The 21013-nt window shown below is 43.2% G+C and overlaps 1 long non-coding RNA gene across 16 annotated transcripts in view; it reads left to right on the forward strand.

Moving 5' to 3' along the window:
- Nucleotides 1-21013, forward strand: part of LOC116243587 (uncharacterized) — a 519295-nt gene that overhangs the window by 210340 nt on the left and 287942 nt on the right. For all 16 annotated transcript variants that reach the window (XR_016470864.1, XR_016470861.1, XR_016470865.1 and 13 more), the window contains one exon: nucleotides 9078-9227. This is a non-coding gene — a long non-coding RNA (uncharacterized LOC116243587). The remainder of the gene's footprint in view (nucleotides 1-9077; nucleotides 9228-21013) is intronic.

The following is a 21013-nucleotide window of genomic DNA, read 5'->3' on the forward strand; positions in this document are numbered from 1 at the left end:
AGGTAAGTGGTCGAGTGTAGTCCTATGTAAATGTAAAACATAAAATGAAAACCGGAGGGAAGAAAAACATTTAAAGTAGGAAATTAGACCAGTTATTGAGTTCCACACTATGGTTAATGAGTGTGCAGAAAGAAAACATCTTCTTGGCCTAGTGAGCTGGAGCATTACAACTGTTGCAACACTTCTTCTGTTTTTGGAAGGAAATAAGTAATAACCTCGACACATGGGAAGTCTTCAGTTTGCATTTTTTAATGCCTCAGGGGAGTGCAGTGTTTCTGGTTTAAAATCTGTTAAAATATTCTTTAAAAGGCAGGTTTTGTTCTGAAACCAAAACAAAAATTAACATATTAAGCATGTATGTAGGTCAGGAGTGTATGGGAAGGGCTCGGCTGCTCTACCAGGACATGCTTTTCTTGGAATTGCCCAGCGAGGGTTAGAGGGAAGGCTGAAAATTACTGTCCATTGCTGAGACACATTCTGTGTATGCAAGATTTGTGCTGTGTTGCTCAGGTGGAGTTAGAAATAGACAGCAGTAGGCTGTGCAGAGGCTGATATGGGGCAGCACTGCTTTGCTGTGCCCTCCTCCAGCAGCAGGGAGATGGTGCTCCTGGGGTCATGCTGCAGCATCCCATGCTGGATGCCTTGGCTATGCTGCTGCTGAGTGTGTGCTCTCCTTGCTGTTACCCATCCGGCCCTTATCTCTGTGGTTGGTGGTGAAATGCCCAGACTAAGCTGTCCTGTGCAGAGCTGAATCCAGAAACTTTTTTTTTTTAAAGCACATAGCAGAATATTGTACAATTGGAAGATTGCTGTAGGTCCAGCTGAGGTATGGGGCCCTTTGGTCTGAATTAATGAATGCTATTTCTCACCTGGGTGAATTAACAGTGGTCGGAGTCCTACTAACACAGTTGTGCAGCTTCACGTACCTTGGTGAGCTTTGGGTGAGAAGCCATAGGAGCTTTGCATGCTGCGGCGCTGTGCAGTTCAGCAATACTCTTAAACGCTTCATGTGTACTCTTTAAATCCCTTTCATGCAAAGGTTGAGGTATTTTCCTTTATATTCATCTCCTGATGCTGTTACTCAGCAAGCTCTTGAAAGGTGTGAGCAAGCTGATCAATACTTTATCTTTTTCAGGCTAATAAGTTCATTATTATTGACACAGTGCGGCTGGCTTCCTTCAGTCTGAAAAATGAATGTCCTGAGCAGGAGTAATTGGGGAAACTTTTAATGATGCTTTGATTGGGAAATATCTCAGGGCCAGGCTGGGGTTCATAGTAAGAGCTGCACTGGGGATAAATGATGTGGCAGGGGCAAGGCTCTGGTGCTGGTGGCTGCCCCAGGCTGGGAGCCTAGAGAGCTGACCTTTGCCTCTTTACTTCATTTTTGGGCAGAAATTTCACCTGAATCTGGAAGCTAAACACCTGGTGGAAGCAGCACTGCTGTGCAAAGCAGCCAGCTGGTGCCAAGCTGGCATGAAGCCCCTGTCCCTTCCCTCTGCAGCTCTTTCTGTCGAGGTTTGTCACCATGGGCTTTGGGTCACGGTGTGCTTCCCAGCTGCCAGACCTGGAAGCAGCTCTCAAGCCTCTGTTATGTTTTTATCTTCCTGGATTTGTGAAGCTCAAAATTAAATGATTTAAGTCTGGATCAAAATTAAATAATTTGGGTCAGGCCATTGTCTCAGGTGCCCTCCAGGAAACACAGTCAGCATTTAACCTAACCAGCTCCTGTAATTCCACCAAATTCAGCTGAAACAGCATTTCTCCCCTAGAAGGGAACTCGAAGCTTAATAACAAGCATCCTGATTTTTTTTTTTTCCCTTTCTCAGCTTTTGAGAGTAGTGCTGGCTCCAGTAGTGAGACTGAACCCCAGCAGCTGTGTTCTGGGTAACACTGGGATGGTGCAGCTGCCTCCAGAAAGCTGCTGCTGTCCTGCAGCACAAAGTGCATGCTGGGACCCCTGGCTTGGTGCCTGCAGCAGCTGAGCAGGCTCTTCAGGATGGAGTGGCTCAGAAGTTACTCTGCTGGTTTAAACAGCAGCGTGCATGCAGGTTTGGGAACTAAAATGGGGAAGATTAAAGCAAACACAGTACTTTACTCATTGTGGAATGATGCTGTTTTACATGGTCGGCTCTGAAGATCCCTTGGGGAGAGCACCAGAGATGCAAGAGGGGTTGACACCTATTTCTCCCGGTGCCTTGGGAGTTCATCTCATGGCTTTCTTTGTATGGCTGCCTGTGCCACCGCAGAACAAATTCATTGAGTAAGAGCATGGCCCCAGCATCGCGCTCGCAGCACCACTCCTCACTGCTCTGCTCAGGGGAGAGGCCAAGTGCTTGCAATTCTAGAATGGCAGTGTGAGAGTGCTTGGTTGTCACATGCCATTAGCTGCTGAGAGCGTGACATCTCAGGAAACGCTTCGTCGTAATCCTCCAAATGAAGAAAGCTGAAGTGAACTTCAGGCTGATTGTTGGGTTTGGATATCGTGTTACAGGTTGGATGGCAAACTCGGAGTTGTACCTAATCTCAAATTGGTTTGAACTGCAGTCAGATAGCTCAAGTTCTGGAAAATCAGCTTTCATGTTTACTTTTTACTTTTTTTTTATTTACAAGTCAAACTTTAGAGAAATACCTACATGACAAAACTTGCTCAGATTTTCTGCTCCATCTCGTTTCCCCAAAGTGCCTTTTGCTCAGCAGTACCGTTAGTTCAGTTCTATTGTGAGTTTGTTTTCCTGCAGCTCAACTCTGGGAAACACCTCATTGAACGTATCTGTGTTGGCTGCATGGGGCTTCTGCTACTGCATCCAACTGTAGTTTGCTCCAAGAAGAAAACTTGGACCAGTGGTGCTGCATAAGGCAGGGTGTTGTTCTGCAGCACTGGGTTTGTCCCTCAGCAGCATTTTAGTCATTGCTGTGTGACGTGTTGCAGCAGAAGCACAGGGTGTGTGGGGACTGTGCCATGGCTCACTGAGCAGCCAGTGAAAACAGCTCTGCAGCCATCCTGCTGTCCCAACTGCTTTCATACTGTTAGCAGAACAGAAATTACGTGGTGGTGTGTCAAACAAAGTTTATTCTGCTGCGATGCTCAAAGGTGCTATTAAACTGTCAGACCAGTCTGTGCTGTCCTTGGCTTTGCCCTACCAAGATTTAACATGGTTTCAGTTCTCAAAGCCAGCCTGTTTTGAGCTGACCTCTGTCCCCACCTGGGTTAATGCCCTTCAGAAAGGTTTTTGTTGCTTCAAGACAATCACGATGGTCTCTCTGGGAGTAAAGGGCTTCTTGGCTTTCATTTTTTACCATCACAACCCATGCTGGTCCCTGTGCAGCACCGGGGGGTTACTTTGCCTGAGGTGTGGCAGTGAGGGTGCGTGGAGGGCTGAGCTGGGCAGTGGGGTTGCTGTCCCTGCCTGTTCAAATTAAGCCCAGGGCTGGGGGAGTCTTCATGCAGATATACTGATAGAAGCCCATGAACTTAGCACAGATGCTAGTGGATCTGACAGTGATTTTTTTTCGTTAGTTTTGTTGGTAATAAGGAGCCATGCCTCATTACTGGCCATCAGAGACAGATTTGCTTCTTTTTAAAAGATCTTACATTTGAGTAGTGCTTCTAACAATTTTTCCTTTTACTTATTTTGATAAGTACAATTACAATTCCATTGTAAATGGCATCAGAGTCCTTTTTGCTTCACTTTTATGATGTTTCACTGATTTCCTTCAGAATCCTGTTGCTTACAGCACCAGCGGTGGCACAAATGTTGAGTGTGATGGATGTGGCTGTGCAGCTCATCTGCTTCTGACTGCTTTAATATAGAGACTCAGGGCTGGGCAAAGGGGTAAAGACAAATATGAATTGTTAAGATGCTTGCCTTAAATTTGTCATAACATCTGCATGTTGTTTCGCTTCCTTCCCCACCACTTCAGAACGTGCCGGATCAGCGAGGAACAGATAGCTCAGTTCATAAAACAGCACTTCTGTAAACGAGGCACAGTTGGGGAATGTGCTTCTGGGGGATTTATTCCATGAAATGCAAGGGAAGGATTCATGAGTACATAAAATAACAGCCTAATCAAAGAAATAAACATGAACAAGTCTGTAATCTTCACAAAATTGGGGGAAAAAAGTGCTTCTGATGGACTTGCTCCTACTGTTCTCTTTGTAGCTGTTTCCAGAGCTCCGACCATCTGTTCCTTGTTGTAGGTTGTTAAGTGAAATGTGCTGCCAATACAAATAGCTCCGCTTGATGTTTGTTTGCATAAATTGTTTTGAAAGCTTCATGACGAATTTTAAGGATTACTTACAGGGGTAGGACTCTGTGGAAGAGGAAATATAAATTTGATGATGCATGTTGGAATCCATTAATTTGTTTGGAATTTACTATAAAGGAGAACATCCTATGCGATTGTTGAAGGGGGAGGGAAACAATTTCATCTTGAGCCCAGAAGGTTATGTGACGAGATGCTAACTGAGCCGCATCGCAGTCAGTGTGCTCAGTCTGCTTTTGCAGCTTTCTGAGCTTGGTTGCCCTTACCAAGCAGAACTGTTCAATATTTCCACCTCGCCAAGCTTTGTAGCAGAGGTATCTGGCTTTTGTCTGGTTTAGGAGCCTTGGAACCCATCTGTTGTGTCACACACCTACAGCACTCAGGGGATAACCTCTGCTGCTCGGAATTGCTGATCTTGAGGCTGACTGAAGATAAGTAAGGAAATGAGAGCAAGGAGAGAGGAAGAGATTTGGTTAAAGGCCCCGAAGGCGGCAGCAGAGCTTGTGTAGTCAGGCTCATTGACCTGGTGTAAGCGTGACAGTTGCAGCCTGGTGGAAGCTGTGTGCAAGCCATAGGCTCAGGGCACGTTGCACAGGAGTTATTTGTTCCCTAAAGCAGCATTCTTCTTAGCAGAGACTTAATTTGGAGGTTTATCTTTGGCCTTACTGTTTGGAAATGCTGACTTGCTGAAAACACAAATTTCCTTCCCTTTGCAAATCTGGATTTGCAGTGCCCAGCCAGTCAGATGCTGCTCTTGTACAGCTTCGTGAAGACATGGCAACCCCAACTGCACGTTCACACACATGCTGCTGTGCTGCTCATCTCAGCCTCGCCGTGGTAATTCTCTGGTTTTAAGTGAATTGACCTGGCTGCTTTCATCTCCAGGTAATGCAGCCCCAGTTTATAATTCAGACCAGGAGCTTATGGAGATTTAGAAAGAGGCCCAGAGCTTTGCTTTACTGTGCCAGTTAAAGCATTTATACTGATGACAGTTAAATTGTTGAGGGCTCTGTTATTCATTTACATCACAGACACTAAGGTCCTCTGACGACCTACTGCAAATGTAAGCCAGATGTACCTAAACATATCTATTGTACATTTTACTTCATTTCAAACACTTCTCCTGACTTTCAACTCAAACCTTCTGTCTGTCTTGTCATGCTACAGTGTTTAATGATATTTTATTGCATTAGTTCACAAAACCCTTGAGTTTTTCAGTTGTCCTAAGCTAATGGACTGGATCTGTACCCATTTGCTAATACAAGATCTTTTTTAGTAGGTAGCAGAGCTATTAAACATAAATCAAGGTTTCCGATAAAATATTAGGTTTCTACTGCATCTTACAAAAGGATAGTCTCCAGTTTTACCTGATTATTATATCTTACAAGCTATAGTTAAAGCTTGTTTGGGGATTTACTGCATTCCATACCCAGTAATTTCATACAAATCCATAATGATTATTCTGTATGTTCCTTTCATTTAGCTCATAAAAGAAACCACATAGTTTGCTAGCTGTAGAAACAAGAGCCATTCCCTATTATTTCCTTTGGAAGGATGCATTAAGAACTTTTTTTAAACAAAAAAAAAAAGGTATTTCTTTACTTAACCTGTGTAACAAAAATCAAACAGGCAGTAAGGAGATATCCTGCCTTAAGACAGGACTAACATGGTTTGCTACAGGGGAAAAAGGAACGCTTTCTTTAATAGCACTACAATCTGTATGTATACTTCTGAAAAATAGATTAAAATAGCATGAACTTTAGAGAGATTTATAAATCTTCTTGTCAGGAGTGAAGAAAACAGGTATCTCATGCTCACCTTTGAAGCAGAGACCCTTGGAAGAGAGAGGCTGCCTGTTTGGCGTGGTCTTTTGTCCCAGGTGCAGCAAGCACGTGAGCACAGGCTTGCCTTAGCATTGCTCTTGGTGCATCCTTCCAAAGGCAGAATCTCCATTTCTTGCTGCTGTTTTTAAACACGTGCTCAGGTCCTTCTGAAGCAAAGGCGATAGTGGTTTGGCCATCCTGAGGTGCTGCTCTCAATAGGAAGGTACTGATGGATGCGATTCAGTGCGCACGCTGAGTAGGATGTGAAGGATAATTGCCCCTTTATCTGGATTATTTTGTGTTACTGCAAGCTAGGGAGTACGTATAACAACACGATATCATTTATTCTGGTGCAAATCTGCAGGAACTTCACAAAAGCCTTTCAGAGTTGGTTTAAAACAACATTTTGTGAAATGGAGCATGGGATGGCTTATTGGCCAGGAGGTCAATACAGCTGACAGGAGCTAGTTGGGAACTTCTGATCAAAGACTTCTTTGGAAGCGTTATGAAACAATCTTAATTGAAAAATTAAGATTTGCCCAATGAAAGTGGGGTCTATAGGAAAGCAGAGAGCAAGCTGGTGCTGATTGCTAAAGCAGCCATGGGGACATTGCCTGGGATATGACTGTCTTGGGTTCCTGCTCTCTCTGTGGGACTTGGAAAACCCAGTCTCTCTCAGGTCAGTCTTGTGGTTGGGCTTGTGGCTGTGATGGGGAGGATTTGCCACACGGGGGGATTGGAAGGATGAAATGTTCTGAAGCTGTGTCCTGGATTGCAGTGTGGAGTGCAAACCAATTTAGAAACCTCAAACGTTTCTGTGTGAAACAGTTCTTGTTCTGCAGCTTGCAGTACAACTGTTTTCTTTCTTCAGATGTTGCTTACTGTGGTCTGGAGGCAGAGTTACCAGCACTGTGATTCTTGTAGCCATTCGCTGTTCCTGTACCCCTTCTGCTCCTAACGAAGTGGTGCCTTAAAATGAGAACTCTTGGAAGTTGATGTATGATGCAGTTACCAGGGAGCAGGAGATGGTCACATGTCAGTGTGGGCTTTATGGACCTGATTCTCAGACCAAGCTGCATGTTTGCCTACAGGTAGGTTTTTACTGAGCCAACTTGCAAGCACATCCTGGTGGTGGCTGGAGCCAGCTGGTGCTATCAGATGGCTCTGTGCTAGGTGATAACATGAGTGACCTTAGAGGCTCTGTTTCTCCCAAGGAAAACAGTGTTAATCGTTGACTGTCTGCTATCATTTGAAATACAGTGCTGTCCAAACACATAACCATATCATCCTGTATCACTGAAAAAAAAACCAACAAATGCAAGCATGGTGTATTTGCGAATCGCTGGATACAAGCGGTTTTTCTTTCAATGTTTCCTCAACCAAAAAGGAAAAAAAAAAAAAACAACCAACCCACATCTGAGCTTCACAAGTAAACCACTAGAAATAACATGGGTAGAAATGTGATCACCTTCATGAGGATGAAGAAGACAAAACAACAGTTGTAGCTCAAGGTCACCCAGGCTGTTCCTGATGCTCAGCTTGGTTTGCAGTGCAACCTGCGGCTCCTGGGCTGCTGCTCTCCCAGCTGCTGACTTGGGGTCCAGTTCAGTGGCTCTGGGGATGACCCCAGCTCTCCACTGGATGTCAGTGTTCCCCAGGAATGCGGCTGCTGGAGCACTTATTTGGCAGTAAAAAAAAAAAAAAAAAAAAAAAGGGAGAAAGTAAAGAAAACTAAAGAACTTTGACTCTTAAGAGAAGTTGTTTAGGAATGCCAGTTTTGTGACAGTTCAAATCACCCTTAATTATAATGCAAACCTCAGCAGAAAGATTGTTTACAATAAAAGGCATCTTAGGTGACTTCTGGGCTCATGTGCCAAGGAGCTGGGTTTGGTTTCAGAGAAAACAAATGAACATTCTTCACTCATCTCCGTTCAGTCTTGATATTTTCACATGCCACGTTGTAAGTGATTCTGTTTTTGTCTCTGACGGTTTTTCTTTTTTCAATAGCCACAAAAAAATATTTTTTCAAATCAGTGAAAGCATGAGCATGTCACTAAATGATTGATTGCTTGCTTGCTGGGTTTCAGCCTTTGATAATTAGATGTAGCATAATGTCTGCTCTTCGCTTGAGAATGGTGTTGGGTCGGATTCAAATGGGACATGAAAAATTGAAATCAGAAAATAAAAACCTGTAAAAAACAAACTGCTGCCATCTGTTGCACCTCTGAGAAAGGAGCACAATGGGAAAAGAGGAGCAGGAGTAGCAGGAGCTTTGCAATGGGCACTACCTCTGTGCTCACAAGAGGGCCTTTGTGGGAAGCTTTGGCTTCTTGGTTCACTTTCCTCTATTAAAATGGATTCATAAAAAGGGAATTTCAAAGTGATTTTGCTGAGCAACTCAGTGGGATTTGTAGCACATGTCCCACTTTTGCTTTAAGGGTTCTAGTTGAGAATGTGTTGAGTGGGAAGATGTAGTCCTGCCTCTTAGAACTTGCTGCTTCTTGGCAAAAGAGTTGATTTTTAAATTGGAGTTCTGGAGATGTTTCTAGCACTGGGCTGTATTTCAGCCTTCTCCCCAAATCTGAGATATGCCTTCAACTCCTGCTTGCTCAGTAATGTTACCAAGCCTTGCTTGCCACCAAAACTGACTCCTCCCACTCGGTAGAGAAGATTAGCTTCTTCATACTTCAATGTCTAGGATGGGGTTTATAACCAAACAACGCTGCCACAAATGAAGAAGAGCCCTGACTGACCTGTACATTTATGAGGGAGCTGCAGGATGACCTGGTAGTTTGAGTCATAACTTAGAGCCTCAAAACAATAACAGCACACCAAGACCCCGAGGTGTGATTTTTTTCAGAACTTGGAAGACAGAGGTTCCCATGCATCTCTTTGCAGGCTTTACCTTCACAAAGACTTTTGACTTATTTTATTTCGATTCAGCTTAGTTGAGATGTTCAACCAAATTAATGGATGTCTTCTGTGTTGCAGATGTTCCTGTGGAGGAATGAGCTCCAGCTCTGAGAACAGGAGAGGCCAGCAGTGGCAAATGAAGCCATGAAGTGGCTTGGCTGGACATCTCCACCAGTGATGTGACTGTGTGCTGAGCAAGAAAGAAGCAGCGCTGGGCAGCTCTGAGAGGTGGGTGAAGTTTGGGACTGACTGTTCCCTACACCCTTTGCTTTCCAGAGATAGTTGTGTCTAGATTAGTATTATAGTGCTTGGATATATACAGTGCAACGTTGAAGTAAAGCTGTGCTCAGATGTGCTGAATAGTGATCATAAACCTTGTCCTGGTTTTGGAACAGAATGTGAGCCTGAACTGTTACTTGCAGAAGCGTTTCATAGAGCAGATCAGCTCTATCTGAAAGAGCTGAACTCCTTTGAGCCTGATAGCCAGACTGGATTAAATAAGGGGATCTTGAACAAATGTTTGTTCAAAAAACTAGCTGAGCCTATTTCTCAGTGTGTCTTTAAGCTATTTATTCAACCAAAAGCAATAGTGTAATTTACTTTTCTTTGGAAGCCCTGTGGCCTCTGAGCTCATGGAAAGCTGAACCATAGGGCTGAGTGAGAAACGCTTCTGAAAAATTCAGTTGCTTTAGTCTGCTCGTGGTTGTCACTGCTGTCTTCCATCACCTTCTGTGAGCTGCCATGTAAGAAAGCCAAATGGAAACTGGAGTTCAGTGCACAGAGAGGCTGTGAGATCTCCTTCTCTCAAGATATACTAAAACTACCTGGATGCTTTCCTGGGCAGTATGCTGTGGGGAACATGCTTTAGCCGTGAGGTTGGGCTAGGGGTCTCCAGAGGTGCCTTCCAATCCATTTGATTCTGTGAAATATCAGGTTTTTGTTTTCATCTCTCTTTGTGGAGCTTTTTGTTTCACGGTCATAATACAGTGTGCCAGGAGTTATGGAATTTTATGTCTCATGAAGGTAGGTGAACAAAGCTGGGTTACTGCTAGGCTGGCTTCTCTAGTGAAGGGAAACTCATGGCCATGTGGTCTGTGGTGAATTTTAACAGAGGCTGTGCACTAAAAGCACGATGGTACAACACCCAGTGTGGTCAGTGCAGTCTGAGCTGTTCTGAGTTGCGTCAAAGACTGGGCTTGTGATGCTTAGATAGGATGTGAAGTTATTTGATTTGCTTTCTTTAGGCCTGTATATTATCATCTGCGAGCAAATAATGCCAGCAAACAGAATAAATATAATGAGTGGGATACTTCCCTCATAGCAGTGGATTGTTTGACACTTAAGGCAGCTTTTGCAGATTGCTAAAATATTTTCTGAATTGGATACAGCTGAGGGAGCTGCTTGATATGAAGCTGAAAACTGACCTATCCTGCAGGGTCCATCTGCCTGTGGTCAAACATGCTGAGAATGCCCTTCCTCCCCCCAGCTTTTTTGAGGTGTTAATAACTGAAGCTCTGAATGTGCCAGGCCTTGAGGGATATGAGCCTGGCCGACTAGGCTGTGTTCACTGACTTCCAATAAAAAGCTGAAGGATCAAACCCAAGAAGAGCAGACTGATGTAGCCTGCCCGACTGCAGGGATGGATGCTGTGTGCTGCCTGCTGGGAGGCCGGGCCCCAGCCATCCCAGCCAGTTTCCATCAGTGGGAAATTGGCATCAGGGCTGCTAATTTTGGATGCGATTCTTCGTAAAACATAATCTTTACCGTTTGTTCCTACAACGTGTTTTCTTTTTTGTGACCACTGCACGGTGTTTGTTTGATCACGCTGAGAACCCACAGCTTATCGGGTGTTGGAGCTTTTTCCTTGTGAAAGAGATAACGGAGGAAGAGGAGATCAGAGTGGGGAGGGGAGGCACTGGGGATAAATATCCTATTTGCATCTGCCTAGTTAGTCACAGCTGAATAGTAAAGCCCTTGTTATTTTCTGCAGTCTTTACAATGTGAGATGGAAATTCAGTTTAATTTTTACTGAAGCTGTAGTTTTGGTGTTTTTTTCTTCCAAGAAATGTACTTGAGTTGCTCTACACTTGGATTTTTACCGAGTTTATACACTGAATACGTGAAATGGAAACAGGCTTCATTTCCCTGGGCCTTTCAGGACTGTTAATAGTTAAGCCTTGCTAGGTGGCTGTGCTTTTTTCCCTTACTGGTTCTCTCCCCTTCATCTCAAACATTTTTACTTCATACAGTCACTAGGAAAAAAAAAAAAAGTAACTTTGTAAGTGACCCTTGACTAGGTGGGCTCTGGTGGCTGACCCCAGGTTAAAGGATACCAAGATAGCTCCTGCCTGCTTTTTGTCAGCGCTTCCACTCCACAGGAACTCCTGGAGATGCCTTGGTGGGAATCCAGTGATAAAACTGGAACTCGTTTCTCACTTACAGAAAGGAAAACAAAACCGAGGAAAGAATGCTTCCTGCTACTCTTTGGTCAGTCGATAAGCTTAATTGGCCAGGCCTGCCTGCTGTACATTGATTGTACCTGCTAATAAAGGAGCTATTGATTGGCACTTTATTTAGCACTGCCTTGCATGGACTGTATAGTTCCTGCTAATGTTATTACTACATCAACCTTTTCCTGTTCCCCAGCTCTTTAGCACTATAAATTATGTCAAATGCCACCAGTGCTTTGAGTACTCTTGGACTTTTGGATGGATTCCTTTAAGTTTTTGACCTCCGTAGTACACAGCGTGTCATCCCTAATAGGTGCTAAAATGTTTAATAGGATGCAGAAGGAATGGAGATGCAAAATTATGATGTAAAGTACTGTAATTGTTATGCCCACTTCTTAAGTTTTAATTGGATCTCAGAAATCAAAGAAATTGATGTTCTCTGACATCTATTTAACGGGACCGTGATTAGTGAGCAGTTCTGGCAGATTAATGGAGATAAATACCTATATTTGGGAGCTCTTGCTGTCTTTGTAACCTTGCTGTTACTTGTAGAGGTCAGTGTACAGGCCTCAAGTAAGATAAAGATGGGGAGCGGTTAAAAAAATGAGTAAAAGCAAACATCTCTAGCATCCTATCTTCAAATGGACATTGAGAGAACTTAGCACAAGAGACTGCCACATTTTAAGTTCTGCCTGTGCTACTGGTGCATTTTGTAATGAAAATGTCTCAAACATCATGAGAAGTTCAGTAGATATAAGCAAGAACAGCTGGTCAATACTGAATTTTAAGTACTGAAAGGATAGCCAGTCTTGGGAGGGAACTGGAGGTTCCCCAAACCCTCCTCACCTTATTCTCTTTGGAAAAGTAGACCTCACTTTTATGGACTGACACAGTAATATAAAAGAAACTTTCACTTTTTGTTTGCTTTGCTGTACTTTAACGAGCCATACAGCTACTTGCATGTAGCATGATAGGTCAGAGGTGCAAGCAGCTCTTAGGAAACTTCCTGAAGTATGTGACAGAAAAAAAATGAAGGCAGCAGGAGCTGTCATATATGCACACATTGTAGTTTACAAACCGAGTTGTGAACACAGCCATGGAGAAATTCAGCAGTCTCTATTTCTAAGGCTGCTTTGATAAGAAAAAAAAGTAAGAAATTTTAGTAGCAACTTCTCCCAAATGTTCCTTCCAAAAGTGCAATGGGGGGTATTAAATCCCTAGAACAATACATTCTTACATGCAGGCCCTTTGTTTTTGCACCTCTGTATCTACTTCTTTTGGCATAACTAATTTAGGGAAGAACTTGGTCACCTTAAAACTGGTAGTATGGCTACAATGGATATGTTAACATTTTTGTGTTGTCACTCATACTCATCAAATTGTCTTTCAGAGGAAAAAATTCTTTGCATTTAATGAAATATTGGAAACAGCTCAGTGTGTTTTCTCGTATCAAAAGCCTTTCAATACTTGTTTCCAGTGCTTTAAAGAACTTGTATTAAAGTAAAATAAAAGAAGCACCTTAGATTTCAAAAAATAAGACTAGCAGAAGTCTAGATGAGCTCCAGGAATTTAAAGGAGATCCAAGAAAAAATAGTATATATATTTTTTAACAGCTCTGGAGGATTAATCTGGAATACCAGCTTGTAAGGGTCATGGCACGAGGCATGACAGCCCAGGACATTAGTTTCAAGGTAAATATGAATTTTGTAGGATGTTGTAGGATGCTGCTGATTCACAGCAGGTGAGAATACAGCTCATGCAGACCTGGCATTGCTTGCAACTCAGCCTTATCACTTCATCTGTCCTTCTCCCATTGTAATACGTGGGGAGGAACATGGTCCCTGTGCTTCACCAGTCAGCCTCTGCTGCTACAACTTTCCTGCTCCGTTTTGTGATGCTGGTGTGTTGTTCAGTGCTGCAGCTCCTGGCAGAGGGATGTTGCCCTGCGCTGAGCTGCTTTTGGGGTGCAGCTGGGTTGGAGGTGAGACCAATCTGCTGGTGGTGCTTTTTCCTGTTGTTAGCACTGAGCGTGGCTCCTTCAACCAGTGCAAGTTAGAAATCAGATACTAATTCATAATTATTTTTCAAGGCTCAAAATGCAGCCCTACAAGTTGCATTCGGATGTGCCAGGGTGTGTTTGATGGTGCTTCATACCTCACAGCTCTCCCAAGGCCAGTATTAATTGCCCCATAAAACACGCTCTGTCGTGTCTTGCAGCTCAACGTGTTACATGACTGTGCAAACTTGTTTTATAGCCCTAACAGCCCACTACTGTTTCTGAGAAATGTTTTCCTTTTAATGGGGGAAAGAAAAACAACATTTAAAAGTATTATAACAGTGACAAGGAAGAAAGAATGCAATAGAATTTCCACTGGCCAGAAAAGCCCTCGTGGATTAAACACCTGCTATAAGCGGATGCATATATATTATTCACATGAAGGAGTCATCTGTCTAGAGACCACATCCATCCCCTCTGACCTGGGGGAATCCCAGGGGGGGATACCTGGGGCAGCAGCAGGGTGTGCATAGCTGCACAGGTTCGAAGTGCTCCAGCAAGCAGGGCTCAGTGCCCAGATCATGCCCTGAGCTTCAGCCTTACTGCCTGGGGCTTGGGAGAGCCAGGTGCTGTAGGGCTGGCTGCTCTTCATCCGAGATGTTTCCACAGTAATTACAGCAATTGCAAACAACAGAGTAGGCCTTTTGACTATGGAGAATTGTAATTGTCCTTTCCAAGTCTTCTAGTTCCCACTCCCACATCTCCAGGAATAAGATGAGCTTGCCAGCAAGCAGATTGCATCCTGGCCTCAAAGATTTGCACAGATTCACTGAGGTCGGAAAGGATTATTTCCCATGTCTAATAGCAGGGACATGGCTGAGACTGAGTGGGGCTGGGGTCTAAACCAAGGAGAAAGCTCTGTGCACCCCACTGAACGCACCCTCCCATCCAGGTCAGGTGCCTGCACCGCAGTCTCTCTCTGTACTGGATGGAAAGGAATGCTGTTCCCAGACTATCTTGAAGATCACCTGAGGTCATCTCCTATCCTCTCCCTTCTCATAACTACTTTTGAGGTTACTCCTTATGACTGGAACCGACTTACTTCATCCCCTTCCTGCCTGATTGTCTTAGAACTGTAAGTGAGCTGACTTGCAGCTGGCCGGCATGGGGCTGGAAGCATGCTGTTCCTCTTTAAAAGATATTTTTAGCCTGTTCCCCCCATGCAATAAGTAGTTAATACTGGATTTAGTACCTGCTGTGCTATGAGCTATTATCTTTGTGATATGGGAGCATTTTATAGCCACTTTTCACTCCATGCTGCTGGCAGAATGATTTCATGATGTGTATGGATGTTGAAGATTCAGACCTCAGATTTGTCAGTGTGTTGCCAAGCATCTAGCATAGGCACCCAATTAAACTATGATTTAGTTTTTCTTGGTGTGTGCTTTGCTAAATCTGGACAGTTTTTCTGCTTTTAGCTGTAAAGTGAGGAAAGATCCAAAGGTACCAAAGTGACAAGTCTCTGGCAAGGAGATCTGGCTGAAGTTTACTCACTAGAAAGCAAAACTCCAATTTTCTCTACCAAAACTCAACCGAAAGGCTTACTTAGCTCTGGGCCAGAATTTGTGTTGCTGTGTATGCTATATAATACACACAGCTTCTGTCTATAATAAATAAGTGATATTTTCAAGCCCTGTTGCTACATAGTAGTTGGGCAGGAAATTCTCTTTATTTGCAAGTAATGCAATGCAAAGTGAAAGGACATTCTAATTTATGAATAAGTAAACCTTGTCTTTACAAGAGTTAATTCCATTATGTGTAAACAGTTTTCTTTTTACAATTGTGGAATCAGTTGAAGTTGGAACCTGATTCACAAAAAATGTTTTGAAGGTTTACAACACGTTCCCACTGTGTTCTCTTCAGGACAGTGAGGAGCGTGCTTCCCTCGCCCATGCAAATTACCTGCACTGCGATCCATCCTTGTGATTTATCAGTCTTCTCTCCCCTCGCTCACAGGCTAATGTATCTGAGAGCTGCAGTGAGTAGCAGTCCCTTAAATCAAGGGAGAGTAAGGAGCTTTGTGAAAGTAGATTAAGAAGAAGTTTAAGGGGGCAGTTCCACAAACCACTACTCATGTCAGCATCCTCACCGCTTCCAAGAGCTCCAATTAGAGGGTGAGATTTGTGCCATTAGTGCTTAGGTAGAGGTGGAACACATGGAGGCTGGCTGATCCTGTGCTGCTGCAGCAGTGCTTCTGAGGCAATGGGCAGTGTGTGCTGGGAGGGCAAATGGATCGTGAGAGGAAGTCTGAGCAGGGAAGCTACATGGCTTAGCACTGGTACTGTAAAGAAGTTGCCTCTTGCCTCTCAGAAGTAAGAAATAAGCCCATAGAACATAAAGTATGGAATCCAATCCTGCAGCTCATGGCTCATCAGTGAGCTCACACGAGGAGAGGAGCTGCTTTATAAGAAGTGTGGAATGTTGTAATTTGGATGCACATCATGGCTAATCATTCCAGAAAGTTGCTCTATTGTCCCATATAGTTGTGTTTAAGCTTCAGCTCCCTGCTGGGATCTTGTTGTGAGCTCCCAGGTGACATTCACCAGTGAATGTTCTCAGAGGTGGGGGCTCTGTGACTTGCTGGAGTTCCAGGAGGTTCCAGCATTTCAGGATGGCGGCTTGGCAATGACATGGAAACATTGAGTTTTCTTTGGTTTTGTTTTCTGTTTCTGCTTTCCTTGAATAAATGCTGTGAGACTATTTGGTTGAGCAATATCTCTGGCAAGATATTCCTGGTTGGGCTGAGAGCCTGAGATCTAATAACACTGAGACTTATAAAATATCACCAATAAGGTCAAGATGGAGTGAAGAGGTAGAAGAGACCTCATTTTTATGAGTTCCTCTAAGAAGATACTTGCCAAGGCCATGAAACTCCAGTGGGCAACCCTAGCTTGAAGGCACAGGGAGCCCTCGTGGCCCAAGGTGAAGGACTTAATGTCTGCTCTGAAATGAGACAGGAGTATAAGGCTGAACCCAGAAGAGAGCCTGAAACTACAGGGACTCCGTGTCTGTAAGGCATATGGGCTGCAAGTATTTGGGAATGTTTGGTTCCTAAACAGAGCAAAGTAATTTTCATGGGAACGTCAGTGGGAGTAGCAGGATTCAAGATATATTTAAAAAATAGGCATAAGGCAGATATACTGTTGGTCTGTGCTTGTTAAAGAGTGGAAGAAACTACGCAGTTGTGTTGAAAGTCAGCTGATCAGTTAATGACTACCTTGTGTAAATTTTGGCAAGAGCAAAAATAGGTAGTGTTAAATAGGTGACCAAGCAAAGCATAGGCATTTTTGGGGTACGGGGAGGATAGGGAGCTTAGCATGAGAACTTCAGATTTTCAGTGGAGAGTCAGCTATGGTTCTATGCTGGGGCCACAAGAACTACATCTGTTACTCAGGCATGTAATTATGTATGCAGGTCATCAGGAAGAGCAGCTAAAGCCTTGGCCATGCTTGCAACAAGAAATCCTATTAAATTATTTTCTCAATTCATTGTTATTTGCCTCTGTATTGTGGTTATGTTTGAAAATATACAAACGTGCATGAAGTAAGCAGATATTTCTATGTAGGGAAACAACAAATGGATCTGTTAAACACATGTTGTAAATAATAGCAACATGATTCTGACAACTAAGCAGTGTATTTATAATTGCCATAGTCTGGAGCAGAAACTGAGGCTGTAATGTGCTGATCTGATTTAAAATTAAGACCGATTTTTTGACTAAATGTTGCAACCTGAGTAAACTCAAACATGTTCTTTCTCATACAGAGTATTTATAATCATGATGACTGGTAACTTGGGTAGTGCTTACAGTGAAGGGAAAACATTACAGAAACAGGAATGAGAGAGAGAGATGGTTTGCATGGAGTTTGTCCTGAAGGAAAGGTGAAGGTACAGCTAAAACAAGGCCCTGCAGTGCTGGCATGGAAGCTCATCGTTGCAGTGATGTTGGAGGTGAGATGGATTAAGGTGTAAGGTGGAAATCTTCACTGACAGGGGGCCTGGGAGGAAATCCCCATTGGTTGGGTACAACCTTTTGCACAGTGTTTCTTCATCGTCAGGCATGGGTCTGTAACCCTCAGCAGAATTCCAACACTTTTTTTCTGTAAAACTTACGCAGGTGGCTGTATGCAGAGGTTAATATTTAGAGCTCTCATTTAAACTACTTACTCTTGGATGTCACTGGGGATAAGAGGATGTTTGGTAGGAGCGTTCTTCCCCTGGTGGGTGAAGTTGGTAGGGAAAGTGGGCAGCTTGTGAGTATTCATGTGTTTATGAATGAAAATAGTGACCGATTTGAGACAACGTTTAAATCATTGGTGTGATCTTTTAATATTGATTAAGATAAATACTTCACCGATTGTATTGGTCAATACAATGTGTAAATCAACATGTGATGTTTTTACTGTACGCCTTATGTTTCCCTGAGTTATGTGCCTCTGGTTCTGAAACAATGAACTGGAGGCTGGAAATCATTTTGGTCCTGACAAAAAGTGCTGCCTTTCTTAAAACATTTACATTTTAGATAATTGGCTGCAGCACCTGACAGCCTCGCTGTAGCCTAATTGAAGCCGTGTCTCAGCAGTGCCACCATAAACTATGTTCTCTGGAGTTCATAACCAGGGCAAATTTTGGGGGAGAAGGGGGAGCGCCAAGTTTTTAAAGCTGCAATGTGATACATAGAGTCTCAGTAACTGGATCACTTTGAAAACATCTCTTTAAATAAATCATGTCACATTTAGGAAAATGTTTAGTTGTAAGAAATGTTTGGCTGGCAGTCTGAATCCAGTCAGGGTAGCTTAATCTGAGCCAAATTCATGAATACCAGCCCCCATTCATGAATATGTAATGGGTAGGAACTAATATAATTCACATGGTTTTGCTGCTTTCAGCTCCCCATACCAGCTTCCACAATCTTGCCCACAGTACCTCTGCAGTGGGAGTACATGTATGTCCTGATGCTATCACACACATCACTTACCCAATACCACACATGCCCTTCAGCATCACATAACAAATACTCCAAAATAGATGCGAGTCTGGAGCAGCTTGCCAGTCATCTCTTGTATTTTTGTACTCAGTGGTATATTCATCTGATTTGTCTCTCTCCACGCAATTGTAATTTGATGGCACTAATGATTACTGGGGAATAACTTTTTTCCCTGGGGAGAAAAAGATAGCCAATCTGAGCGATGGTGTACGAGTGATTAAGTGGTTTGAATATTAATAAAAAATGAAATAGTTTAGCAAGGGTTAATTGGAGAACTTTTATTTTTCAAGGCCACTTAGCTGTAAGTAATTACAACAGAGAAAAACCAACATAATTGAGGCTATCGGCATTGGTGAGAGTTAAAAAATAAAAATGCTGTGTCAGTTGCTGTCCTTGGAGAGCCTGCGGCACCCTCAGGCACCATATCCACAGTCATTCCTGGCAAGTAAATAACAAAGAGAAAAATATCTTAGGCCATTGCCTGGAGAGGGGCTTAAAAATATTAAGAAAAGACAAGAACAATAAACAGTCCTCGCAGCTTTCCCCGGAGCAGGAGCAGGAAGGCTGTCAGGAAGAGCTTTAAAAATCAAAACGCAAGGCGAACTTCTGGGCATGAACGAGCTGAGCTCTGGTGATGTTCGGTGACACACATCAAAGCATACCTTCTATGTGTAAATTTGCCTGACACATTTTTAAAGTGTCCGTGGGGTATTTGCTGCTGTTATCAGTTAAACCTGAGAACCCTAATTATATTACATCTGAAATTTGAAGGCCTGTTTTATGCAGGAGGTCAGCCCAGGCTGTAATGGTCCCTGCTGGCCTTCATATTTATGAATGGGGCGAGCAGAGGGTCTCATCCTGCAAACACTCGGGCAGCTGGGTGCATTAGTGTACAGTAGGTGACTTCGATCACATTAAACATAGGGCTCAGGAAAGTCATATCTCTAAATATTTGGAAATTCAAACCCCAAATATCTATCCGTGTTTCTTTAAACAGAAGTATTTACTTCTAAAGTAGAAAGGTACGAAAGTTTTTACATGTGGTTTTTATAAGGAATGGTTTTAGGTTACTCCTTGATTCTCCTGATGATGTCTGTTTAGACATGTGCTGTTAATGCAGCATGAAGCCATCTAATGAAGATGTCTGTGGATTAGCAAGAAACTGCTGCACCGTGAATCCCTGGCTCTCAGCCTTGCTTCACAGCCCGTTAGCGAAGGCATTCATCCTCTGTCATCTCACATGTTGTACCTACAACTTCCAACAGTTACTAAAGGAAGAGGAGGTTTTGATAGAAGCTAATATTTTTTTCACGTCTAATTCTCCACTGCTCCCATCCCAATAAAAACATGAGCCTCGGATTGGTATTTCACTCGCATGCCTTGGATCTGCTCCGCAAGGGAGCTGACACTGTTCTAGCTCTCTCTGTCACCTGAGGATGTTGCTAATGACTAGGGGTTTGTAAGATGTGCCTTTCCCTTGATGCCTCTCCTAGGTTAACTGCTTTGATGCAACGGTGTCAGAAAATAGTGTCAAAAACCAATCTTCTGAAAAGCCTATTGTAGGGCTTGAAAGGAAACTCAAAACAACAGTAATACAGGAAAGTTGGGTAACAGATCTTGTCTTCTCTGGTTCAGTTGAATATGCAGTCAGAGCTGAGCCAGTGTAATGACTTTCTTGTTTATAAGCGTATAAAAGAGTTAGTGGTTCTCTCATGAAGATTAATTTAGTATTGGATATAAAGCCTAATGTATTTTCTACCTTTGTTCTTCTTGATAATTGAATGTATTTCTGTTTTTAAGCACGTGTAGATCAGGTATTGCTTATTGTTGTAATTCCCATCCAATCATTAGCTAAGCAGAGCGATTGGATATTGGATCTCCAAGGAAAACCTAAATGAGAAGGGAAATAATACCAAAGATAACTCTCCTGGCACTGCCCTTCCTCTGGGGCTCCCATAGCTCGATGTCTGTACTTAGCAAATGCCTTTCTGGGAGAGCTCTTTAAGCTAGGGAGCAATCTCTGCTGTGCAAAGCTTTAGGAAAGGTGAGTTTTGTAAGGCACGTGTGATACTGGAGGGTATAGCCACCTCCTAACTGGGTGTGATGCCCTTGTGATCTGAACACCGAATACCTGGGCGGTCTGCATTGTCAACCCTGGCAGTAACCTGTTTCAGTTCATAAGTCCAAACTGAGCTCTGAAATTGGACCTGATGGTAGAAGTGTGTGTTTGTAGATCACTGGAAGTCCAACCAATGAGAAATAACCAGGTTTCTTTAAAATGGGGGGCAATGAAGGCTGCACAATTCCTTTTGTGGAAAATGTGGTGGACAAAGGAGCTTAACGAGAAAATGAGGAAAATATCCGCATTTTTAAAAAGTTCTAGGAAAAGAAATAACTGCAAACCAGTCGCTTACTTTCAGATAAGAAAGACAGTGTTGGAATTTGAAGTTTTTAACTTGGAAATGAAATTGTTTTGTGCTCCAAAAAGTCACTCATAAAATCGCTCTCTGATACAAGCAAA

The sequence above is a fragment of the Phasianus colchicus genome, chromosome 13 (genome assembly GCF_987193195.1).
Source record: "Phasianus colchicus chromosome 13, bPhaCol1.hap1.1, whole genome shotgun sequence".
Classification (NCBI taxonomy): Eukaryota; Metazoa; Chordata; class Aves; order Galliformes; family Phasianidae; genus Phasianus; species Phasianus colchicus.